This window comes from Orycteropus afer, unplaced genomic scaffold (genome assembly GCF_000298275.1).
Source record: "Orycteropus afer afer isolate SDZICR_OR568_19922 unplaced genomic scaffold, OryAfe1.0 scaffold00004, whole genome shotgun sequence".
In the NCBI taxonomy this organism is placed as follows: Eukaryota; Metazoa; Chordata; class Mammalia; order Tubulidentata; family Orycteropodidae; genus Orycteropus; species Orycteropus afer.
Genome location: NW_006921591.1, coordinates 9090331 through 9097477, shown reverse-complemented (window position 1 = coordinate 9097477; position 7147 = coordinate 9090331).

The window sequence follows — 7147 nt, the reverse complement described above, 5'->3', positions numbered from 1 at the left end:
TCCAACAATTTAAAACAGAGAAGGAAAAGAAAGAAAAAGAAAGCCTGCAGTCACCAGGAAAAAGAAATATTACAGATCTCAGCAGAAATAAATGGAACAGAAAATAGGATAACATAACAATAGAAAAAATCTACAAGATTAGAAGTGGTCTTTTGAAAAGATTAATAAAATCAGCAAACCACTGGCAAACTTAACAAAGGAAAAGATGGAGAAGATGCAAATTATACAAATAAGAAATGAAAGGGGTGATGTCACAAGAGAACCAACAGAATAATATTAGTATACTATGAAGAACTACACTTCAATAAATTTGAAAGCCTAGGAAAATGGACAGATTTCTAGAAACATAATACTTACCTGAACTAACACAAACTGAGGTACAAATTTCAGCAAACCCATAATAAAAGAAGAAATTGAACAGGTCATAAAAAAAGCTATCAACAAAGAAATGTCCTGGCCCCATTGGTTTCTGTGGAGAAGTCCACCCATCATTCACAGAAGAGCTGACACCAATCCTGCTCAAACTATTCAATAATACAAAAAAGGATGCAATCCTCCCTAATTAATTGTATGAAGCAAGCATCATTCTGATACCAAAACCAGGCAATGACACCACTAGGAAGGAAATATATCCCATATGAATATAGATGCAAAAACCTTCAACAAATAATAGCCAATAGGCTCCAACAACATATCAAAATCATCATCATCATCACCATCATAGATGACCAAATGAGATTCATACCAGGTATGCAAGGATGGTTCAACATTAAAAAAACGATCAACATCATCCACCACATAAGTAAAATAAAGGAAAATGATTACATGATCATATCAATCAATGAAGAAAAGGCATTTAATAAAATTCAACACCCATTCCTGATCAAAACTCTCACAAAAATAGGTATAGAAGGGAAACTCTATAACATAATACAGGGCATATATGCAAAATCAACAGCCAACATTATTCTCAGTGGAGAAAGACTGAAACCATTCCTCTTGCAAACAAGAACCAGACAAAGATGCCCTTTATCTCCACTTCTATTCAACATTGTATTGGAAGTCCTAGACAGGACAACAAGGCAAAGAAGAGAAATCAAAGTCACCCAGATCAGTAAAAAAGAAGTAAAACTATCCTTATTTGTAGATGTATGATTCTATACGTAGAAAACACAAGAGAATCAGAAAGGAAACTTCTAGAATTTATTGAAATATTTAGCATAGGAGCTGGAAAAAGATCAACATGCACAAATCAGTTAGATTCCTCTACACCAGCAAAGAAGTCTCTGAAAAGGAAATAAAGAAATCAATACTATTCACAATAGCTACTAAAAAGATAAGATACTTGACAATAAATCTTACCTGGAACACAAAAGACCTATGCAAAGAAAGCTACAAAACCCAACTTTAAGAAAACTATAAGAGATCTACATAAATGGAAGAACATGTCATGCTAATGTATAGGAAGATTGAACATTGTGAAAATATCAATACTACTCAAAGCAATCTGTACATTCATTGCAATCCCGATCCAGATTACATCAACATTTTTTAAAGACATGGAAAAAACCATCACTAATTCCATATGGAAAGGAAAGAGACTCAGCTAAGCAAAGACTATTCTGACACTCCCAGATCTCAAAACCTACTATACAACCATAGTTGTCAAATCTGCCTGGTGTTGGTACTAGAACAGACACCTAGACCAGTGGAACAGAATTGAGAACCCAGAAACAGATCCATTGACCTATGGTCAGCTGATCTTTGACAAAGCACAGATATCCATTAAATGGGGAAGGGATAGTCTATTTCAAATATAATGGTGGTAAAACTGGATATTCATTTGCAGAAAAATTAAACAACATCCATATCTTACACTATACACAAAAACAAACTCTAGATGGATCAAAGACTTAAATGTGAAACCTAAAAACTATAAACCTCATCAAAGAAAATATAGGTGCACATTTTAGAGCCCTTATTTATGGCATAGACTATCAAGCATAACCCAAGATGCACTAACAGCAAAAGATAAATTAGATGATAGGGACCTTCTAACAATTAAATTCTTATGTGCATCAAAATAATTCTCCAAAGGAGTGAAAAAAGAACCTACAGATTGGGAAAAATTATTTGGCAATGGTATATCAGACAAAATACTTATCTCTAACATTTATAGAAGGTCAGCACTTCAATATCAAAAAGACAAAAAATCCAATTAAAAAATGAGCAAAAGATGTGAACAGACACTTCACAAAAGAAGATATTCAGGCAGCCAACAAACACATGAAGAAATGTTCATGACCATTAGCCATTAGAGAGCTGCAAATCAAAACAACCATGAGATACTATGTCACCCCAGCATTAATAGCAAAGTTCGACAAGACAGAAAACAGCAAATGCTGAAAAGGATGTGGAGAGATTAGCACTCTCATACTCTGCTGGTGGGATGGTAAAATGATACAACCACTGTGGAAATCAGATTAGAGATTACTTAAAAATTCAGAAATAGAAATACCATTTGATTCAGAAATCCCATTATTAGGTATATATCCTAAAGCAGTTACAGTCAGTACATGAATAGATGTATACACACTCATGTTCATTGCAGCACTATTCACAATAGCAAAGAGAGGGAAACAACCTAAGTGCCCATTAACTGAGGAATAGATAAACTGTGGTACATACACGTGATGGAATACTATGCAACCCTAAAGAATAAGGTAGAATCTGCAAACACTGCATAATGTACATGAAGTTGGAAGACATTACGCTGCATGAAATAAGTCAAACACAGGACAAATATTATATTGGTCCACTATTATAAAAAGTCCAGGAAAGGTTTATAGATGGAAAGAAATTTCTTTGTTGTTTATCAGGGATGGAGTGGGAGGGGAAAATTTCCAGGTAAGCCAGGTAAGTTGGAAAAAAAAAAAAAAAAAAGGATATATATATATATATATAATTATTAGTCGTTTAGTCATTACCAAGGGTAGGAGGTAGGAGAAAAGGGGAAACTTTTGTTTGTGGAGCATTGACTTTATGCTTATATTGTTGTTAGGTGCCATCAAGTCGGCTCCAAATCAGAGACCCAGTGTACAGCCGAAGGAAACAATGACCAGTCCTGTGCCAGCCTCATAATCCTTGTTATATCTGAGCCCATCGTTGCAACCACTGTGTCAGTCCATCTCCTTGAGGGCCTTCCCTTCTTTGTTGATCCTACACTTTTCCAAGCACAATACCCTTCTCCAGGGAATAGTAGCTTCTGATAATATGACCAAAGTAGATGAGATGAAGTCTGGCCATTCTCGCTTCCAAGGAGCATTCCAACTGCACTTTCTCAAAGACAGATTTGTTAATTCTTTTAGCAGTCCATGGTACTTTCAGCACTCTTCCCCAGCACCACAACTCAAAAGCATCAACTCGTCTTTGGCTTTCCTTATTCATTGTCCAATTCTCACATGCATATGAGGCGATTGAAAATACCATGGCTTTGGTTAGGCACACCTTAGACTTCAGGGAGACATCTCTCTTCTTCATCACTTTCACAAGTTTTTTTAGTTTGTTTTTTGTTTTTTCAGCAGATTTGCCCACTGCAATATGTCTTCTGATGTCTTGACTGCTGTTTCCATTGTTGTTGATTGTGGAACCAAGGAATATGAAATCTTTAACAACTTCCATCTTTTCTCCATTTAATGTGATGTTGCTTATTGGTCCACTTGTGAGGATTTTATTTTCTTTTGTTGAGATGTAATCTATTCTGCAAACTGAAGTCATTAATCTTCATCAGTAAGTGCTTCAAGTCATCCTCACTTTCACAAGCAAAATTGTATCATCTGTATATCACAGGTTGTTAATGAGTCTTTCTCCAATCTTGATGCCACTTTCTTCATCATATAGTCCAATTGCTCAGATAGTTTGCTCAGCATTACAGATTGAGTAAGTATGGTGAAAGGATACAACCCTACCACTCTCCCTTCCTGATTTTAAACCATGTAGTATTCCCTTGTTCTGTTTGAATGACAGCCTCCTGGTCTATGTATAGTTTCCTGATGAGCACAATCAACTGTTCTGGAATTCCTGTTCTGAACGTTATCCATAATTTATTATGATCCAAACAAGCTAATGTTTTTGTATAGTCAATAAAAAACAAATAAACATCTTTCCAGTATTCTTTGTTTTCAGCCAAGATTCATCTGATATCAGGAATGATATCTCTTGTTCCGTCCTCTTCTAAATCTAGTTTGTATTTCTGAAAGTTCTTTGTCAATATACCACTGCAACCATTTTTGAATTATCTTCAACAAGATTTTATTTGTGTGTGATATTAATGATATTGCTGATAATTTCAACATTCTGTGAAATCACTTTTCTTTGGAATGGGTAAAAATATGGATTCTTTTTCAGTCAGTTGGCCAGGTAGTTGTTTTCCAAATTTCTTGGCATAGACAAGTTAAAACATCTCAATGGGTATTCTCCATCAATTCCTGGAGTCTTGTTCTTTGCCAATTCCTTCAGTTCAGCTTCAACTTCTTTCTTCAATCCCAATGGTTCTTGATCATATGCCACCTCCTGAAATAGATGAACATCAACCAATTCTTTTAGGTCCAGTGACTCCGTGTATTCCTTCCATCTTCTTTTGATGTATCCTGCATGATTCAGTATTTTACCCATAGAATCTTTCAATACTGCAACTCATGTCTTGAATTTTTTTTTTTTTTTCTTTTTTTCAGGTCTTCCAGCTTGAGAAATGACAAGCATTTTCTTCCCTTTTGGTTTTCTAACTCCAGGTCTTTGCACATATCATTATAATAATTGATTTTGTCTTCTCAAGTTGCTCTTTGAAATCTTCTGTTCTGTTCTTTTATCCTGTTGATTCTTCCTTTTTCTTTAGCTACTCTCATTCAAGGGCTAGTTTCAGAGTCTCTTTTGACATCCATTTTGGTCTTTTCTTCCTTTATTGTCTTTTTAATGGTCTTTTGCTTTCTTCATGGATCATGTTCTTGATGTCATCCCACAATTTCTCTGGTTTTCAGTTATTGGTGTTCAATTCATAAAATATATTCTTTAGATGGTCTCTAAATTCAGGTGTTTTGGTTACCTAGTGCCACTCTGACAGGAATAGACCACAAATCTGATGGCTTTCACAAAGAGTTTATTCTCTTACAGTTTGGAGGTTTTACATCCAAGTTCAAAGTGCTAGGCTCTAGGGACTGGGTGAAAACCCCTTGACTCTCTTGCTCCCAGCCCATGGAAGTGAGGCAGCTGCTGACTGCTGAGGCTGATAAACCCAACATTGGCAAGTAAAAAGGCACAGTCCTGATGTTACCAAACCACATGGCAGGCCATTAATTCAAGTCTGTTGAAAGTCTCAAGATCAGTAAAGCATGGGGGCTACTGAATAAAGACTCAGCTACATGCACAGTTCAAGTGTGCCAAAAATCTTGAGACCTTCTTCAACATTGCTTCTTAAATACGGGAAGCAGAACACATCCGTAAAGCAGCAACTCAGCTGCACCAATAGATTCCACCATGGAGTTAATTACTAATCGCAGCATGGGGAATAACTACAACTAGCTGTCCAGCCGCTCAACCAGGCTGAGCCAAATTGACACCCAAATTTAACTACCACAGAAGGGATATAATAAAGGTCATATTTTGGCTCTCTTGGACTTCTTTTAATTGTCTTCAGCTTCAACTTGAATTTGCACATGAGAAGTTGATGGCCTGTTCCACAGTAAGCTCCTGGCCTTGCTTTGGCTGAAGATATTGAGTTTCTCCATCCCTTCTTTCCGGGAGCTCTGATAGAGTAGTGCCTAAGGCATTTGACTGCTAACCAGAAGGCTGGCGCTTCAAAACCACCAGCCACTCCTCAGAAGGAAGATGGAGCAATCTACTTCCATAGTGATACTGCCTTGGAAACCCAAGGAGGAGTCGCTATGAGTCAGGTCCAACTCAACAGCACATAACAACAACAACAACAATCCCTTCTTTCCATGGATGTAGTTTATCTGATTTCTGTGTACTCCATCTGGTGAATTCTATGTGTATAGCCATCGTTTGTGTTGTTGAAAAAAGGTATTTGCAATGAGTAACTATTGGTCTTGCAAAATTCTATCATGCAATCTCCAACATCATTTCAATCACCAAGGCCATATTTTAAAATTACCAGTGATTCTTCTTTGTTTCCAACTTTTGCATTCCAATCATCTGTGATAATCAACATTTCTTGATTGCATGTTCGTTCAATTTCAGACTCCAGAAGTTGGTAAAAATCTTCAATTTCCTCACGATTGGCATTGGTAGTTGGTGCCTATATTTGAATAATGGTAGTATTAGATGGCCTTCTTTATAAGTATATGGATATTATCCTATCACTGACAGCATTGTACTTCAGGATAGATACTGAAATACTCTATGTGATGATGAATGCCAAACATTCCTCTTCAATTTGTCATTCTGACATAGTAGATCATATGGGCCAAAATGGCCAAACCCAGTTTCCTTCAGCTCACTAATCCTTAAGATATTGATCTTTATGCATTCTGTTTATGGTAATAGGTGGTGGAATAATTTGGAAAAGGATAGCTATAATTGTGGCACAATATGGAAAATGCCATCAAAGTCTCTGAGCTGTAAATGTTGAATTTGAAATGTTGGCCAAAGTCTTGTTGTACATGTTGTCACCACAATAGAAAAAGAAAATAAAAATGAAGAGAAGAAAGAAAGAAATGTTGGGTCTTGAGAAAAAAGGGGAGTTTACTCTAAACTGATATCTTATTTCACATGGAGGTGAATTGATGATTCTCATTCTTACCTCCCAAGTATTCACACAGTTATCATCTAAGCAAGACATTTGTTGTTTAGAATGGCAAAATGATCACATGATACTTCAGATTGTGAGAGTAAGATGAGTAGACTATTACATTACAATTAAAATTAAAAAAAAAAAAATTCTCTCACAGCATATGTTTATTTTAAATGTAGTAGGGTCTTTTCTCTCTTCTCATTGTTCTAAAAGTTAGCATAATATATACTGGGTTTATTATTATTATTACTATTGTGATTTGGGTGAAAATGTACAGAGCAAATTCACTTTCCATACAGCAGTTCACATACACTTTGTCTCATGACATTGACCCCAATT